This window comes from Bos taurus, chromosome 9 (genome assembly GCF_002263795.3).
Source record: "Bos taurus isolate L1 Dominette 01449 registration number 42190680 breed Hereford chromosome 9, ARS-UCD2.0, whole genome shotgun sequence".
NCBI lineage: Eukaryota > Metazoa > Chordata > Mammalia > Artiodactyla > Bovidae > Bos > Bos taurus.
This window is the reverse complement of record NC_037336.1, coordinates 69057556-69074381: the sequence shown is the minus strand read 5'-3', so window position 1 is coordinate 69074381 and position 16826 is coordinate 69057556. Positions and strand designations below refer to the sequence as shown.

The 16826-nt window shown below is 40.2% G+C and overlaps 1 protein-coding gene across 33 annotated transcripts in view; it reads left to right on the top strand.

The window, feature by feature from the left end:
* EPB41L2 (erythrocyte membrane protein band 4.1 like 2) overlaps positions 1 to 16826 on the top strand; it is a 211015-nt gene that overhangs the window by 74836 nt on the left and 119353 nt on the right. Inside the window, exon 1 of one of the 33 annotated variants that reach the window (XM_010808554.4) lies at positions 7066 to 7132. The exons of the other annotated variants lie outside the window; for them this stretch is intronic. The gene's annotated coding sequence lies outside the window, so the exon portion shown is untranslated. Of the gene's footprint in view, positions 1 to 7065; positions 7133 to 16826 lie in introns of those variants that run through there. 33 annotated transcript variants of the gene reach the window in all.

Sequence of the window (16826 nt, the reverse complement as noted above, 5' to 3'; positions counted from 1 at the left end):
TAGCTGGGCACTGTATGTTGCATGCACCTTAACATTTCTGTGGCTTGTCTGCTGTGCTGAACTTTCTACAACATGTTTTTTGATAAGAGCCTTATGTTAGCAGGTTTCCTGTTTATGTGGTTCTAGTAGGGGTCTTGGAGAAGGCACTGGCACCCCACTTCAGTACTCTCGCCTGGAAAATCCCATGGACGGAAGAGCCTGGTAGGCTGTGGTCCATGGGGTCCCAAAGAGTCGGACATGACTGAGCGACTTCACTTTGACTTTTCACTTTCATGTATTGGAGAAGGAAATGGCAACCCACTCCAGTGTTCTTGCCTAGAGAATCCCAGGGACAGTGGAGCCTGGTAGGCTGCTGTCTATGGGGTCGCAGAGTCGGACACGACTGAAGTGACTTAGCAGTAGCATTAGTCGGGGTTTTGGAAATAGTAGTGCTTGTTTTAAAGGGAAAGAAAGAAAAGAAGGGAAACTATGGAGGGTAGCTTAGGGTTGGGGAGCAGTTTTCTTTCTACAAGTTGAGGAAAAATTAAATGGTGGTAGATTACTGTAGGTTAATGTTTGACTTAAGAATAAGTGTAATGGTATATTCAACCATTTTGAGGAGAAAGCCTAAGTGAATTTTTTGATGATTGAAATTTTAATAGTCATTTGCATTCATGTGACATTTTGCACTTGACTAGTAGCTCTCGTGTGGAGAAGGCAATGGCACCCCACTCCAGTACTCTTGCCTGGAAAATCCCATGGTTGGAGGAGCCTGGTAGGCTACAGTCCATGGGGTCGCTAAGAGTCGGATACAACTGAGCGACTTCACTTTCACTTTTCCCTTTCATGCATTGGAGAAGGAAATGGCAACCCACTCCAGTGTTCTTGCCTGGAGAATCCCAGGGACAGGGGAGCCTGATGGGCTGCCGTCTGTGGGGTCACACAGAGTCGGACACGACTGAAGCGACTTAGCAGCAGCAGCAGTAGCTCTCGTGTAGTTCTCCTGTGACGCCCACAAGAATCCCATCATATAGGTAGTTTATCTGCTGGTACCTTCATTTTATAGACTTAGTTAAGTGACAACATGGAGTAGTGTCCAGACTGTTCACGTGTGAATTTAATGTTATTGCAGATTGGGGAGATTAGATAATTTCTTGACAGTGACTTCTTTATTTTGGAAACATACTTTTTGGGGGAGCAGGAAGGTGTAGGGTTTTTCTTGGATCCAGAGGATAGGGCAGAGTTGGGGAGCTTTTGGGGGGTCAGCCGGATCTTTGTTTCTTCTGGCCCTTGGACAGCCATAAAAAGCTCTCTGTTGCTGGGTATCTTCTCAAGAGTGTCCCGGCCCTTACCCTCACGTCCAGGCACTACAGTCTGCAGTGGGGAAAGGCAAATAGAGTTATTAGGCAGAATCGGACATCCATCCTGGGTTCTGCTCCTGATTTACTGTGTAACTTGACAAGTGACCCAACTTCTGGTTTCAGGTTCCCCGTCTGTGAAAGGCAAGGACAGGAGGTACATAAGAGCTGAGATCCCTTTTGATTCTATATTTGTTTTATAAGAATCCCATTTTGCTTGGTCACGTGGATGGTATTGCCCAGATGCTAGCAAGATCTTTGTTTCTGCTTTGTATGTGATGGGCTTTGTGATAATTATTTTTTTAATCCGTAAGGCAAGGAGAGTCATTACCACAGTATTAGCAGAATCATTTGTTCATCTCAAATGAGAGATGAATGAGCCTGAACATTGTAAGCCTGTAATGCCTTCCTTGTCCTCCCCAAGGAACTTGTCCACTTTGCTGTGTCCTGACTGTACCTCTGCTACAGTCCTTGTCCCGTGTGGTATAATTATTTGTTTATGTATCTGACTTCCCTTCTAGACTGTGAAATCCCTGAGGACTGGTGTGGGGAAGAACTTTCCAGTCCTGAGGGCTTAGACCAGTGTCTGGGGCAAAGGGGGAACTCAGCAAAGTTTTCTCAGATGTAAGTGAAATGAAAATAATACATTTTAAAGTAAATGCTGAATTACTGTATGTACTGGTCTGAATGTGTAATTCTGATAGGGATGCTTTTGACTTTTGAAGTTTAAAAAAAAAGGGGGGGTGTGTGGGCATTTGTTACTGCTTTGTCCTAACACTTCTTAGATGGTTTCAGAACATTAACTTTTTGTTTAGAGAGTCCCAACTGCCATCCCTTTCTTCTTTTGCTTCCCTCCTGTACCTGCTCCTGCTCTTTCTCTCCAAACCCCCTGTAAAAATCTGGGGTCATATGGAATTTTTCTTGCCCAGAGTCTCATAAATCTGTAGTACTTTCTAATGTTACATTTTACAAAACATGGTAGGAAAGAAACTTTGTGAGTGACTTACGTGCAGTTGTGCAAATTATTATGGGTTCAACGCCTGAGAAAAGTTAAACTGCGGTGTGTGGTCAAAAGATGACTTAGCCAGAGGCTGTGGAACTGGTGTCGCAGTTGTTTTGGTTTTTTTCTTTGTTTGGTTTTTTTCTTTGATCCTGTGAAATGTGGACTGTTAGAAAATTTTATAGACAAGTTGAAATTAATCCAGATTGAGAGAATCATAAAACTTTTCTCCACGTTTTGTTCAGGAAGGATAGTCTTGCATGATGATTGGTATATAGCAAAGTTGGATTCTCTGTGAAATCAGTAGAGTTCAAAAACAGAGGGGTTATTTTTTATTTTTTGGAGTACTTTTTAGGTTATTTTAGGGTTTTGCTAGAAAACTGTACTTGCTTTTTTTCTAGTTTGATAGATGATATATGCTTCTCCAATGGAGGCTAGATGAATAATGGGGAGAGGGGAGACTGAAAGGATCTCTTCTGCTCACTGTCTTTCTGTGACACTGAGAACTTTATTTTCTGTACACAGTTTGTGTCCTGTATGGTCTTGGAGCTTTGAGTCACCATCAGGTTCTTGCATCCTTGCATCCTATTCAGTTACATTCCTTTTCCTCAAAGTCAGGAAATAGGACATTTTGTACAAGTCAAGAAGTCATTTTACTGGGTTTAATTTTATTTATACATCAACTTACCTATACAAATATAGGAAAAATATCCCCCACCCTACGCCCAACCAACTCCCTTGAATACTGAAGTAGTATTCTGAGGATGAACTTCTAATTTCCCCTTTTCATGAAGCAATAAAACAGTGTCAAAGCAAGGCTATTTAGGATCTTCCTAAGACAGATGCAATAGATACACGTTTATATGAGCAATTTTTAATATTTAAGACCTTACAGCATATGTGTTTTATGTATTTTAATGTGTTTAAAGCCTTACTGGAAATAATTTAAATGATACTGGACCTAGTTTGTAACTTCTGTGCCAGGAACCCACAGAGTAACCTTTTTTGTAAGTTATTTCACTTCTTTGGGTTTAGTTTACTCATCTAGTAAACAAGGGTGTTGAAACTGAGATAATGCAGCCTTGGTGGAAAAGTGTGTTGGCTTTGAAGGAAACTGCTCTCCACTATACCTTCAATGCCACTGGTATTGGTTTTGAAGCAGACTAAACTGGTGTCATTTCTACCTCTGCCACTTATTGAGTATATGAGTTTTGGAAACTCATTTAAATTCTCTGGGTTCTCCTTTTATCCACTCTATTAATGACTTGTTCTTCTTCCAAATCAGTGAGCCACAAAACTCACCTCTTATCTTAATTCTCTTAACCTTTATTTGAATAATGAGAATCTGATGTCTCATAGGCAGGATTGAAGCAAGCAGAGGAGCTTGAGCAATGGCATTGGGTTCTATGTAGATGCCTTACTCAGCTTGGGCTTCCATAACAAAATACCATATACTTGTTTACTTAAACTGCAAGTCTATTTTCTCACACTTCTGGAGACCAGAAGGCCAAGATCCAGTGCCAGCATGGTCTGTTTTTGGTGAACACTCCCTTCTTGGATTGTAGATGGCTGCCTAATCTGTGTCCTCACAAAGCAAGGTGAGAGAGGGAGCAAGAGTGAGAATGTGAGAGAATGAGCAAGCTCACTGGTGTCCCTTATTAGAAAGCCACTAATTCCATCATGATGGCTCCACCCTGATGACCTCACCTAAATCTAATTATTATCTCTCAAAGGTCCCACCTCCAAATACCATCACTTTGGGGGTTAGTGCTTCAGTGTATGGATGTTGGGGAGATATAATTCAGTTGGTGGAAGTAGGGGAGTTAGGAAGTAAGGCAGGCACAGTGGTGTTGAGAGTTGACTGGGAAAGATGGTAAAGATCTCCCTATGTCAGCTTCACTGGGTCCAGTGCTGTACGTCAGTAGTCCTGAGACTTCTGAATTCTGTGGAGCAATGCTGTGCTTAGTTGCTCGGTCATGCCTGACTCTTTGCGACCCCATGGACTTTGGCCTACCAGGCTCCTCTGTCCACGGGGACTCTCTAGGCAAGAATACTTGAGTGGGTTGCCATGCCCTCCTCTGGGGGTTTTCCCAACCCAGGGATCTAACCCAGGTCTCCTGCATTGTAGGTGGATTCTTTACTGTCTGATCCACCACGGAAGCCCTATGGAGCAATACATTTTAGAAAAAGATTTGGAGCCAGTATTTTTTTAAGTCAATATAGTGAAGTCAGTCTGCCATCCTACTGCGGTTTCTATTGCCATTTCTATGGTTTAAAATACACATTTAACAAATGTGGGAAAACCACAATCTCAATAAAAGATGGACTAAACAAATTTGGCTCTACTAAGTTCAGTTCAGGTCAGTCGCTCAGTTGTGTCCAACTCTTTGCCACCCCATGAGCAGCAGCACACCAGGCCTCTCTGTCCAACACCAACTCCTGGAGCCCACCCAAACTCATGTCCATTGAGTTGGTGATGGCCATCCAACCATCTCATCCTCTGTCATCCCCTTCTCCTCCTGCCCTCAATCTTTCCCAGCATCAGGGTCTTTTCCAGTGAGTCAGCTCTTCGCATCAGGTGGCCAAAGTATTGGAGTTTCAGCTTCCAATGAACACCCAGGACTGATCTCCTTTAGAATGGACTGATTGGATCTGCTTGCAGTCCAAGGGACTCTCAAGAATCTTCTCCAACACTACAGTTCAAAAGCATCAATTCTTTGGCGCTCAGCTTTCTTTCTTTTTTTTTTTTCAGCTTTCTTTATAGTCCAAGTCTCACATCCATACATGACTACTGGAAAAACCACAGCCTTGACTAGATGGACCTTTGTTGGCAAAGTAATGTCTCTGCTTTTGAATATGCTATCTAAGTTGGTCATAACTTTCCTTCCAAGGAGTAAGCATCTTTTACTTTCATGGCTTCAGTCACCATCTGCAGTGATTTTGGAGCCCAGAAAAATAGTCTGACACTGTTTCCCCATCTATTTACCATGAAGTGATGGGACCAAATGCCATGATCTTCATTTTCTGAATGTTGAGCTTTAAGCCAGCTTTTTCACTCTCCTCTTTCACTTTCATCAAGAGGCTCTTTAGTTCCTCTTCACTTTCTGCCATAAGGATGGCATCATCTGCATATCTGAGGTTATTGATATTTCTCTCGGCACTCTTGATTCCAATTTGTGCTTCCTCCAGCCCAGCGCTTCTCATGATGTACTCTGCAGAGAAGTTAAATAAGCACGGTGACAATATACAGCCTTGACGTACTCCTTTTCCTATTTGGAACCAGTCTGTTGTTCCCTGTCCAGTTCTAACTGTTGCTTCCTGACCTGCATACAGGTTTCTCAAGAGGCAGATCAGGTGGTCTGGTAGTCCCATCTCTTTCAGAATTTTCCACAGTTTATTGTGATCCACACAGCCAAAGGCTTTGGCATAGTCAATAATGCTCTACTAAAAAACTCACCAAATTGCCATTTTGTGAACCAGGGAAAGCTTTGTGGGTGGATAGTGAAGTTTACTTCCATTATATAGAATGAGTTTTTTTGTTTGTGTTTGTTCATTTTGACAGATTAATCTCTTCAGAGCTGCTACTGAAACGTATTTTCATTAAGTTCCTCTAAAGGAAAACTTACTTTTTCTCTCCTAGTTGGTATGAGTGATATCTTGTTCATTTAATTATCTAATGTTTTATTTGTAATAATTCTTTTTTTAAAAAGACTGCTGTAGGTGAATGTGAACATAAAATACTCATTGACTTAAGAATTGTTTGGTAGGAGAGCAGTGTGGTATGGTAACAGGGTCAAGATGTAAATATGTATACCTAGATGCAGAGTCTATCTTGGTCCTCATTGGTTAATGTAAATATCTATACTATGGGAAAAACCAACCAGAATTTAATGTGGAAATGTAAGGGAGTAGGGGGATGGTAATGTAGAATTAAGGAAGGTTGGTGTTTTTCAAAGCTCTCTGACCTGAATCTTAGAATAATTGTATTTCCCTTTAGTGACTATAAATTTACCTTGCTTCCATATGTATTTGTATTCATATGACAAATGGATGGAGGATTTCACCTTTTGTATCCATCATTGCTCAATTTAGGATAGCAATATAATAATAAAATAAGAATTCATCAGCTTTGTAACAATATGATGGTATCTATAATTCTAGATTGAAACAGGCCTTCCTTTAAATACAGTGTGAATGAATAAGGAAATTTTCCTACAAATCAATCAAAATAGTCCTGTTTTCAGTATATAAAAATGAAATATATATGTATTTGAATGGCTTTTCTATATCAAAATATATATACCAGTTTTATCAAGAAAGATGAGTAGACTATATGTTATATGCATGTACTTTTGGTGTCTATAGGGTGGATTAAAATAGCAAGAAATAAAAACAAAGTTGAGGGGTGCAAATTCAAAGCAATGTAAAAACGATACAAAAAAGGAGGGAAAAATTGCCTAGCAGTAGTAGGATTGTAAACAGTTATAATCATAGGATTACAGTTGTGCCATTAAAACTGTTCTTTATGTAAAGTGTTCTTCATTTAGTGGGTAGAACAGACAGCAAGAGGATGACTTTTTCTTTGACCCATGTGGGTTTTCTAGCTGAGGAATGAAGTAACTTGGAACCATGCTGGGCTTTTCTACTGAGCATGCCCTTCTTCAGCGGCGTCTGGCCTGGGTGGGGCCAGTCTTGCTCATTAAGCAGTTGGAAGCTGGATTTCCATCCTCTTTCCACAGCCTTCTAATGACAGGGAACAGCAGACAGCGGACTCCATGTACTTCTATAAAACTGCGTATGTATTTCAAGGCGGGGAGTGTTAGGAAATTTCTATTGTAGCAGTTAGGTTTGTGGGGGTATATACTTGTTTTTGCTTTTGAAAAAAGTTTGCCTTTTGGACTGTCAGTATCTAGGAGACTGAAAATTTGGACAGTACTCATGTACAGAGTACAGAATAGATGGAATCTGATTATGTGCACTATCTGGCAAGGGATTATGTTCAGTTATATTTGAACCAAGCCCTGTGAAAAATGTGTATGTATTTTTAGACTATTTGTTTGCATTTTCTAAGGCAAATGTTGAGTTTTGTCAAGTTATCTTTGCCATAATTGCCTTTTTAGGTTTGACTTATGAGAATAGTGGAGCCAGCTGATTTTAGATATTTGTTCTACTCTTTCACAATTGATTTATTCAGTGGTACTATATACTGTACAGAAATGAATCATTCCTAAAGCACAGTGAGGACTATGTAAGGTTAATAGCATACACTTATTTTTTAACATGTTAAAAGATGATAGATTTCAATTAGCATGAAAATGAACCATTTTATAAATTACCTCCTTTGATTAAAGAACATTACAGCTAGCAGAGATTTGAATTTGCTTTTTACTTTTGACATCTACAGATTAATGGTCATTAAGATCTATCAAGAATTATGTATTGTTTTAATGCTGTCACGGCCTAAGTAAATATTAATTGAATAATAGGTGTCAACTTCTTTTACTGAATATTTAATATGTTGTCACATTGAAGAAATGTGAAAACCCACCATATTGCCCAGATTCAAACATCCAAATTTAGAAAGTCTTCTTCATGCTTCTTCTTGATATAATTTACCTGCCTAACAACCTTCCTTCGAAAAGAAACTTGTTACGTTGCTTCTTTCTAACAAAATGAAAAGCAGTACCATTGTGATAGCCAGACTACATCTGTAAGTTCCTTCATTACTGTTGACATTGCCCAGAATGTTCTTAGACCCTTGAGGAAACTACTGAGTGTTTGGGGGAGGGAGGGCGGTACATATATACTTGTGAAGTTTAAGCTTTCTGTTTTTAGGTTTAACAAAGAATTGTCTCTTCAAACTATTGACACCTCAGATGAAGGAATAAATGTCTGTGGAATTGATGCTGATGACCTGGACAGTTGTTCATAGGACCCCCACCTTCCCTATGGACTGTCTCTTTTGGAGTGTTCCAGTGCACGTTGTATGATATATTGATGACCTGTTGTTTAACATCATAGCTGGATCACAAAGAAAGTTGGAAAGGGAAATTTTAAACTTTGAAATTGTGTTGGCTTGTAATTTTTTGGTGGGTTCCAAGGGTTGGAATACCTAGCATATTCTCCAGTAGATTCCTCTACCAAATCACGTTTACAGATGTTGCATTTTGAGAATCTTATCTCCAAAGAAACAAATATATTTAGCCAAAGTGAAAGCTTGTCCCTTGCCAGCATGACCTAAAAAGTAGTCGTTTAAAACTTTGACTGAGTAGTTTTGAATGTACTAATGCTCACAGTAGAACTACTTGGGGAAAAGTAAAAAGTTTTTAAGCATTCCAGATGGCATGTCTGTAATTCCATTGTAATTACAGCTTTTCCCGCCTGGGGAAAGTTGCTTTTATCACGCTTGGAGGGTCCATATGCTAACGGTCTATGGCACCTTCAGCCGACCAACTGGAGGACTGGCCTTCACATTGGGATCTGCTTACCTAAGCTAGAAAAATCGTTCCGTTTATAGTCTCATATTTTAAGAATACATGCTATGCATTGACGTAACTCTTTGGCAGTGCTGTAAATATTGTAAAATGATAGAGGAGCTAACGACCAAAACTGCAAAAGTGAATTCCATTTTTTGACAAGGTTTAGGTATTTATGCCTGTCAACTGCAGCGTTCCAAAGCTTATGGAGAAGAGGATTTGAAAGTGCGAGATCAGTGTAGGCTCCAGCCTGGTGGCCTTGTCATAGTGTGGGGAGTTGATTGAGTTTGACAGGCTTTTGTCTTATGACCTATTAAAATGCAGCGTCTGCAGCCTGTGCATTTATCCTGTGCAGTTAACCTTGGTGGATTTGTTGTTAGCTTATTTGGGAAAAGCCTCCTGAACCACTGTTATTTTTTAGCTAAAGAATTTAGAGTTTACTTCACACAGAAATAATATTAGACTGGTTGTAGATGACTGCTTGATACCAGGTGAGTTTTACGTTGGGGCTGCGTAAGGATCCCTTGCAGAAGGTGGTTGTGGGATGACTCAGAAGTGTATTCCCTGATATCGCTTATGACAAGATGAGAATTTTGGTGGTGTTTTTGCTGTTGGGAGCCTAGTTATGACATTACTGGAAGAAACTGCAAGTAGGTATATTTTTCTTCTCTATAGAACATTCTGTTTAATGATGGTGGTCCAAAGCAGTGTTCCCCGAACACTAGGAACATCACAAAAGACATTTATCAAGAAGATACCGGCTGCCTACCAGTGCACTGGGAACATGCAGTTACTTATTTGCACAACAGTACCCCCTTCATGGAAGCACAGGAGCAGAAGCGGGGTGGGGAAGCGGTGGACAGGAAACACGACATCCTCATGCTGCTCAAGCCAGTTTTATTCCTGCCTTCCCCTCTAAATGAAGAAGAAGCTGCAGACCAAGATTGGAGATATTTGTGTGTGACCAGCTTAGGAATTTAATAAGAATCTTCCCATGCTGTTTTACTCTCCTTTGAAAACATTTCCTCAGCTTTCAGAGAAATTATTTCCAAGTTCTCTGTTCCAACTCCTCCAGCAGAGAATAAGGAATACTAATTTTTTTTTTTTTTTTTTGCCTACTTGTGTAGGCACCAATATTTTTGTTAGCAAAGACAGATTTTTGTTTTAGCTTCACTCTGAGAAGGATAAAAAGCTGGCAAGGTTTCCTAAGGAACTCTAGGGGCTATTATTATTTTTATGAAATGAATACTTGATGTACTTCTTAAAAGATGTCTGGCTGCTCTAAAAGCTTAGGTGTTTGAGCTTTTCCTGCTTTCAAGAACAGGCTATGCGGGGTAAGGTGTGGGTTTGTAAAGTATGCTGAATCGGAGGCTAGGAAAAATCATTCTTTTGAGAAGGTAGAGATAATCTTAAAGGTCATATGGTAAGAAATCAATTTTATTTTAGGCTGTCTTAATGCTACTGCTGAGCTGGAATAGATCGGAAGGCTTTTGCACCCAGACTGTTCATTTATGAGGCCAGAGCTATGTGAGAGGTCAAGGTGACATCGTCACTTGTGGCAGTGTGGCATTCAGGTTGTCTCCAAGAAAGCCGACCAGTTGTGCTGGGTTCACTTAATGCATACGATATTTTAATGCATAAGTATTGTCCTCCTTTAATGAAGTTTTAATGAAGTATTTAAGTCTTCAGTTTGCAAACGTCCACCCAGTGGTGTCTTTGTCTCCATATCTGCATCTCTGCACCTCATCTACTTGGTCGTCATCCATTCCCCATAATCACTGCTGTTTTCCTTATGCTTATATAGGCAGATATGTACATGTGGATTCACATACTTATACCTCCAGCACACATTACTTTCAGCACACAAGGTGCAGCATGTCTAATGTGCTATCTGAATCTTACTTTTTGGACTTGTGTAACTGGGAGATATTTCTGTAGTAGGGGGAAACCTTCCTCTTTTTCTTTATAGCTGCATAGTATTCTGTTGTATGAAGGTTGCATAGTATCACCTATTGATGGACATTGATCTGGTGCTGTTACAAGCAGTGTGATAGGGAATCATCAGTGCGTAAGTGTTGTACATATTCGGATGTATCTGTAGGATACATCCCCACAAGCAGAGTAACTGGTTTAGAATGTGTATGCATTTGGAACTTTGATAGCTGTTGGCAAACTGACTCCCATTGGATCTGTCCCAATTTACTCTCTTACTGGCAATTATCTGAGAATGGCCTCTGTTCCCATAATCTTGCTCAGTGATTACATGATTAAGCTTTTGGATTTTTCCGTGCTAAATTTTTAGCCTGTATTTATTTTACTATGAGTGTGTGGTAAGCATCTTTTCACGGGTTCATACATTTCATGGGTCCTTTGTATTTCTTTTTTTCCTCTTAACTCTTTACTCATCCTTCAGTCACTTCCCTATTGGACGGTTGGTCAGCCCAGCTGACAATTTATTTTGGAAGTTTTTTCTTCAATTTTTTATTTTGTATTGGAGTATAGGCTGTTAACAATGTTGTGATTGATTCAGATGAACAGCGAAGGGACTCAGCCATACATATACCTGTGTCCAGTCTCCCTTAAACTCCCTGTTTTGGAGTTTTGATGTTGAAGAAATTTATAACCAGGGCTATTTTATTAGGCTTTGTATTCAAATTACTTAAATTTTGCTAGACAGCAAATATATTTCTAGCAAATACAATTGAGAATGAGAATTAAGTGCTCTTTAAAAAGCGTGATACCTGTTTGTGTTTTATGAGTCTTTAACCAAGATTTCCCATGTGTGACTTCCTGAAGAGATGACAACGGTGGTTGTAAAGAAAACCACGGTCAGCTTTTCAAACTGGTTGTGATTTCTGAATTTAAATTACCAAACGTTCTGAATTAATGGCGAGTAGTTTAAATATGTATTGCTGCTAATATCGCTACTTCTGTGCCCCATGAGGCTGAGAGCAGGCTTCTTTCATCTCTGTTATTGATGTCTGGTACATAGGTTATGACAGTCCTCAGAAAACCTTTGAAAGAAGGAGCTAAGATGCTGATATAACCCACATCCTGAAAGTGGGTAAAACTTGTCAGGGGCTCTGTTAAAACATGTTGCTTTGGATTGTAGACCACCGAATGGTAGTAATAGTTTATGGATTTTTGTTTTTCAACAAATCATGAACTTTAAGGGATTGTGCTAGATGCTGGTTACACTACAGTGAAGTTGTTTGAGATTGCTGGCAGGATTGCCCGAAGTCTTTGGAGCCGGATGGCCTGGGTTTGGATCCTGGCTCTTCCGTTCATTTACTGCTTGTGTGGCTCTGCTCTCGCCGTGGATCCTCATTTACCTTCTTGATACTTGTTTACCTTCTTCATCTGCAGCATGGAAGTCATTTTAATTTCTCCCACAAAGGTTGTGAGTATTAAAGGAATTGCTTCATGTAAAATCTCTAGAAGAGTGCTCAGCCAATAGCTGATATTATCATTATGTATTGTTATTTCTGTTCTTACTATTAATATCCTTAGTGAAGATACAGACATTGTCCCTTCGTTTTTAGAATCCCCCTATGATGACTGTGACCCAGCATTTATTATGAATTTATTTTGTGCCAGGCACTTTATGTATAGCATCTGATTTAACCCTTAGAGTCACCCAGTGTTTATGTATAAATATCTTTGTTTTGCTGATGAGGAAACTGAGACTCATTGAGTTTCAATAACTTGTCTGTGGTTCCGTGGCTAGTATGAGACAAGAGCTGGAACCCTAACTCGGTCTCTTCAGTTCCTAGACTTGATCTTCAAACCATCATGTTATTGTATCCAAAGATTATAGTTGGTTTCGCACGCAAAGAATGTAGCTCCGGCTCTGGCCTTTACAAAAATTCAGGGCCCAACCTGAAAGAAGGAATTGAAGCAAACACAGTTCATCGATAATCCTGACCCCACAACTCAGTGTGCATAATTGATTAACTAGGAGCCAGCAGCGTTCTGAATGTCTCTATCGCCTTGATGAGGGTGTGAGGCTGGAGCACCCCAAATGACGAGGTTTATGTGCATTTTGATTATGAGAATGATGGTATGTAGCTTTGGGATCCTTAATGATTTATGCACAGCCTCTGGTATACTGAGCTCCAGGAAAGGGCAGCTGTTCCTAGGATGACCCTAGTTGCCTGTGGAAAAGACTTTGCCTTACTCAGATTTCTTTCTTGACTTGATTCTTAATGAGAACAGCAGAGACTTGGTTTTAACAAATCAGATTGTTAGCACTTATCTTAGGTGTTTTGGGGCTTGGACATTGTGGAGAATAATGCCTTGATTTTCACATACCCTCCTCTCCAGTGTATGAATAAGGGGAATCATACTTTGAACTCTAAGATAGTTTGTTTCATTTTTATATAGAGTTGATAGAATGACAAATTAATGGCTTATCTCTCTTAATATTAACTCCAATGTGCTGTGCTTTGCTTAGTCGCTCAGTCGTGTCTGACTTTTTATGACCCTTGGACTGTAACTTGCCAGGCTCCTCTGTCCATGGGGATTCTCCAGGCAAGAACACTGGAGGGGTTGTCATGTCCTCCTCCAGGGGATCTTTCCAACCCAGGGATCGAACCCAGGTCTCCTGCATTGCAGGCAGATTCTTTACCATTTGAGCCACCAGGGAAGCCCAAGAATACTGGAGTGGGTAGTCTATCCCTTCTCCAGGGGATCTTCCTGACCTAGGAATCGAACCGGGGTCTTCTGCATTGCAGGCAGATTGTTTACCAGCTGAGCTACCAGGGAAGGCCATTAACTCTAATACTAGGTTTTAAAAAATTGAACATCTGGAAAAAGTGGAACGTTTGGACAACCATGGCTTTTAGGCATGAGGGCTCTAAAACCCAGTGGGGAGTAATTGTCTGAGCTGGTACTATTATGTATTCCTAGTTTCTTAGGTCTTAGTTTCTAATGCTTGCCTCAGAATATGCAGAAACTAATAGTGATTGCAAGTAACTGTACCCCCTGCTTTAATTGTTTAAACCACAAGGGGCAGTATGTTATCTCATGTAATGGGAAGCTCAAATACAGGACCTGGTCACCAGTAGCATGCACAGTAGGCTGGTCCTCTTCTCTGTAACTTTTGCAGTGCCTTCTGCTATATGCCACTTTGTCTCCAGGCCTTCCCCCCTCATGGATTATTCCAGATGGTAACAGCATTTCTGGGAATCACATACCCAGTGTTTAGGAGAGGGGCCTTCTCTTCTTATGGCTCTTTCTAGAAACAGGCGTCCTTCCCCAGGAGCCCACCAACAGACTTTTACATGTTTTCCTGGCAAAGGGATGGGGAACTACCATGATTACCCTACACCAGAATGCCATTACCTTGTGGCCTGACCTGGAGCCAGCCTTTACTGGCACGCATGTGGAAAAGAGAAAAGCTGAACAAAATTTGAGTTCTGTTAAAAAGTAGTGGAAGGCTGGAGGAAATTCATGCTCTGAATGTAATCTGATCCTGCCTAGACTTGAGTTAGCAAAGGGCTACAGTTCATATCTTTTGTATATGTGGGTTTAATTTAAACCAGATGTTTACTTATATCTTTATAGAAATAGTTCTGTCTCTCTTATGGGCCCTTTATCCCTTTAAAATAAACCAAACAAACGATGTAATGTGTTATTAAGGTAACTAGGGTGGGCAGCATTGAATTATTTAAAAAATAACTCTTGTTTACCCTCACTGTATAGATAATTTAACAAATATTCCCTTTGAAATGTAGTTGTATGTATTTGGATATGGGATATAGTATTTTCTAGACCTTTTGACACGGAAGAAAAATAAACCTACAAAGGAGAGGAATTAATTTTAGTCGGCTCTCAGCCTGTCCGTTTTTGTTATTCCTTCTCCCTCTCCAGATATTTTTCTTCTTTGCTCCCTTTCTTCCTCCTCATCTTCCCTCCTCCCCTTAAAAAAAAAAATGTTGACAATTATTTGAGAAGCATCGTTCTTATTACTTCCTAAGTAGAGTTAGTTGACTGCTTGGTCATTCCTTTTTTTGGATTGCCGATTTGTTTTTCTCACATTCAGAGCATTAAAGGAAGGTAGTAGGTGTATTAAAAGACCTTTTCTTGGGATCCAGGCTGTTTGGGGAGATGAACATAAGAAAGTGATTGTGTATATCAGAAAGTGGCTCCCCATATCCTCTGCCCAGTCACAGTGATGGATTAAAAACAGGATTTGTCACACTGGAAAGTGACCAAATTGGAACTGTGTACACGTTGCCAATATTTTTAAAGTTTGTCTTTCTTGCACAATTTTGTTCTTGTCTCAAAGGAAAGCCTCTTTCCATACCTGTACCCCCATTTTTCAAGTTTAGAAATGCATATTCCCCATTCTGTTAATCTTGACTTCCCTAATGAATGGGATAACGATAGAAATCAAAGACCTCCTGTTGCTTGTGATCTCAGCCAAGGTTGGGAGCTACTCAGTGGGCAGCAGCTCCTGCCCTCTTCCTCCTGGACAGGGATTTTAATTAACAGTGAGGGCTCTTAGAGTAGCGCTGGTTCTCCAAAGGTTTTAAGGAAACATCTGGACCCAATAATGAACATGAAGTTCAGCTTGAAGTTCTTTGTAGGAGTGTCTAGATTGTGTATCTTCTTGCTTGGCTTTGCTTACTGTTGTCCTCTGTTTAAGGGCTGGTGTTTTGCTAATGGTGTTAGCATAATATTACAGGGTAGACAGTTTAGGCCAGTGGTAGTGACAGCACCTTGGAGCCTGCCTCCTTTTTCAAACATCAGAAAAAAGAGTAGTTTCATGTAACACAGCTCTTTACCTAACCTGTGCTGCTCCTCTGTTGATGATAGTTTTCTGCTTGGTTCTGTGTTAAATGATGTGTGTTTTTTCTCATGGAGCTATTACAATAATGAATGCTTTTATCAACCCAGATGGAGCTTGCCAACATGGTAATTGTGTCAAAAGCTCATGCCTGTCTAATGGGCTGACTGTTCACAGCAGTGTTCTTTTTGGTTGCTGATAAGTAGGGTGGTCTTTACTTAGTATGTTATGTAACTATATTAATGATGGATTTTAGGTATTTGTAATTAAAGCTTATTGGAAGGAGCATTGCTTGAGTTTGAGTGCTTTCTGGTTTTGGCTTTGCCCACCTGGCTTTGTAATCTCAGGCAAAGTCTCAGACTCAGCCTGAGTCTTGCTGAGCCTCAGTTTCCTTGTTGATAAGATAAAATGAAGGTATTAGTCCAGACAACACTCATTCAGTACATATTTATCTGATGTCCCTTATGTGCCAGTCTAGATGCTAGGAACACAGCAGTGAATTAAAATAAAGATCTCAAGATCCCAACCCTCAGGGGGCTTTCATTTTAGTTGGAGGGCTTGTGTTCCATGGCAGGAGTTTCCATTTTAGTGGGCAGTGGTATTTAAAGGCTTATCCACATTTGGAACTCTGAGTGGTACAGGCATGATAATTATGGTGAATGGATGTGCTATAATCATGTTTTCTTGATGGTGGTAATTTGTTCAAGAAACTTTTATCAACAAAGAAGGTAGTGTTTAGGTTTGATCTAAACACGATCTCTTGAAACTATTTTAAGAATGTATTTATTTACATAAATTATATCCACTCTTATTGTTGAATATTTACAATCCAATTAGCTGTTTCCATTGTAATTTATCTTGTAATTTCCCTTTGATGGGCAACACTGCTCGGCTTTGAAATTCTTAAAACAAGTCTTGGGAGTACATTGTGCTTGAAGAGGACTGCTCTGTGAGGCTTAGTGTTGCAGTGTGGCTTATCTGTGCTCTTTGTGGCTGTAGTAGCACCTTGTCTTTGGTTTTGATCCATCAGCTCAATGCTGGCTACATGGCCAGGTAGTAGCCTTCAGATATGGTTTTCATTGTGGTGAGAATGCCTCTGTACATTTCTTATTTGGGGAAGGGGAGGGCTTCCCACATGGTGTCCGCCTACCGACACAGGGGATGCAGATTCAGTTCCTTGATTGGGAAGATTCCCTGGAGAAAGAAATGGCAATCCACTCCAG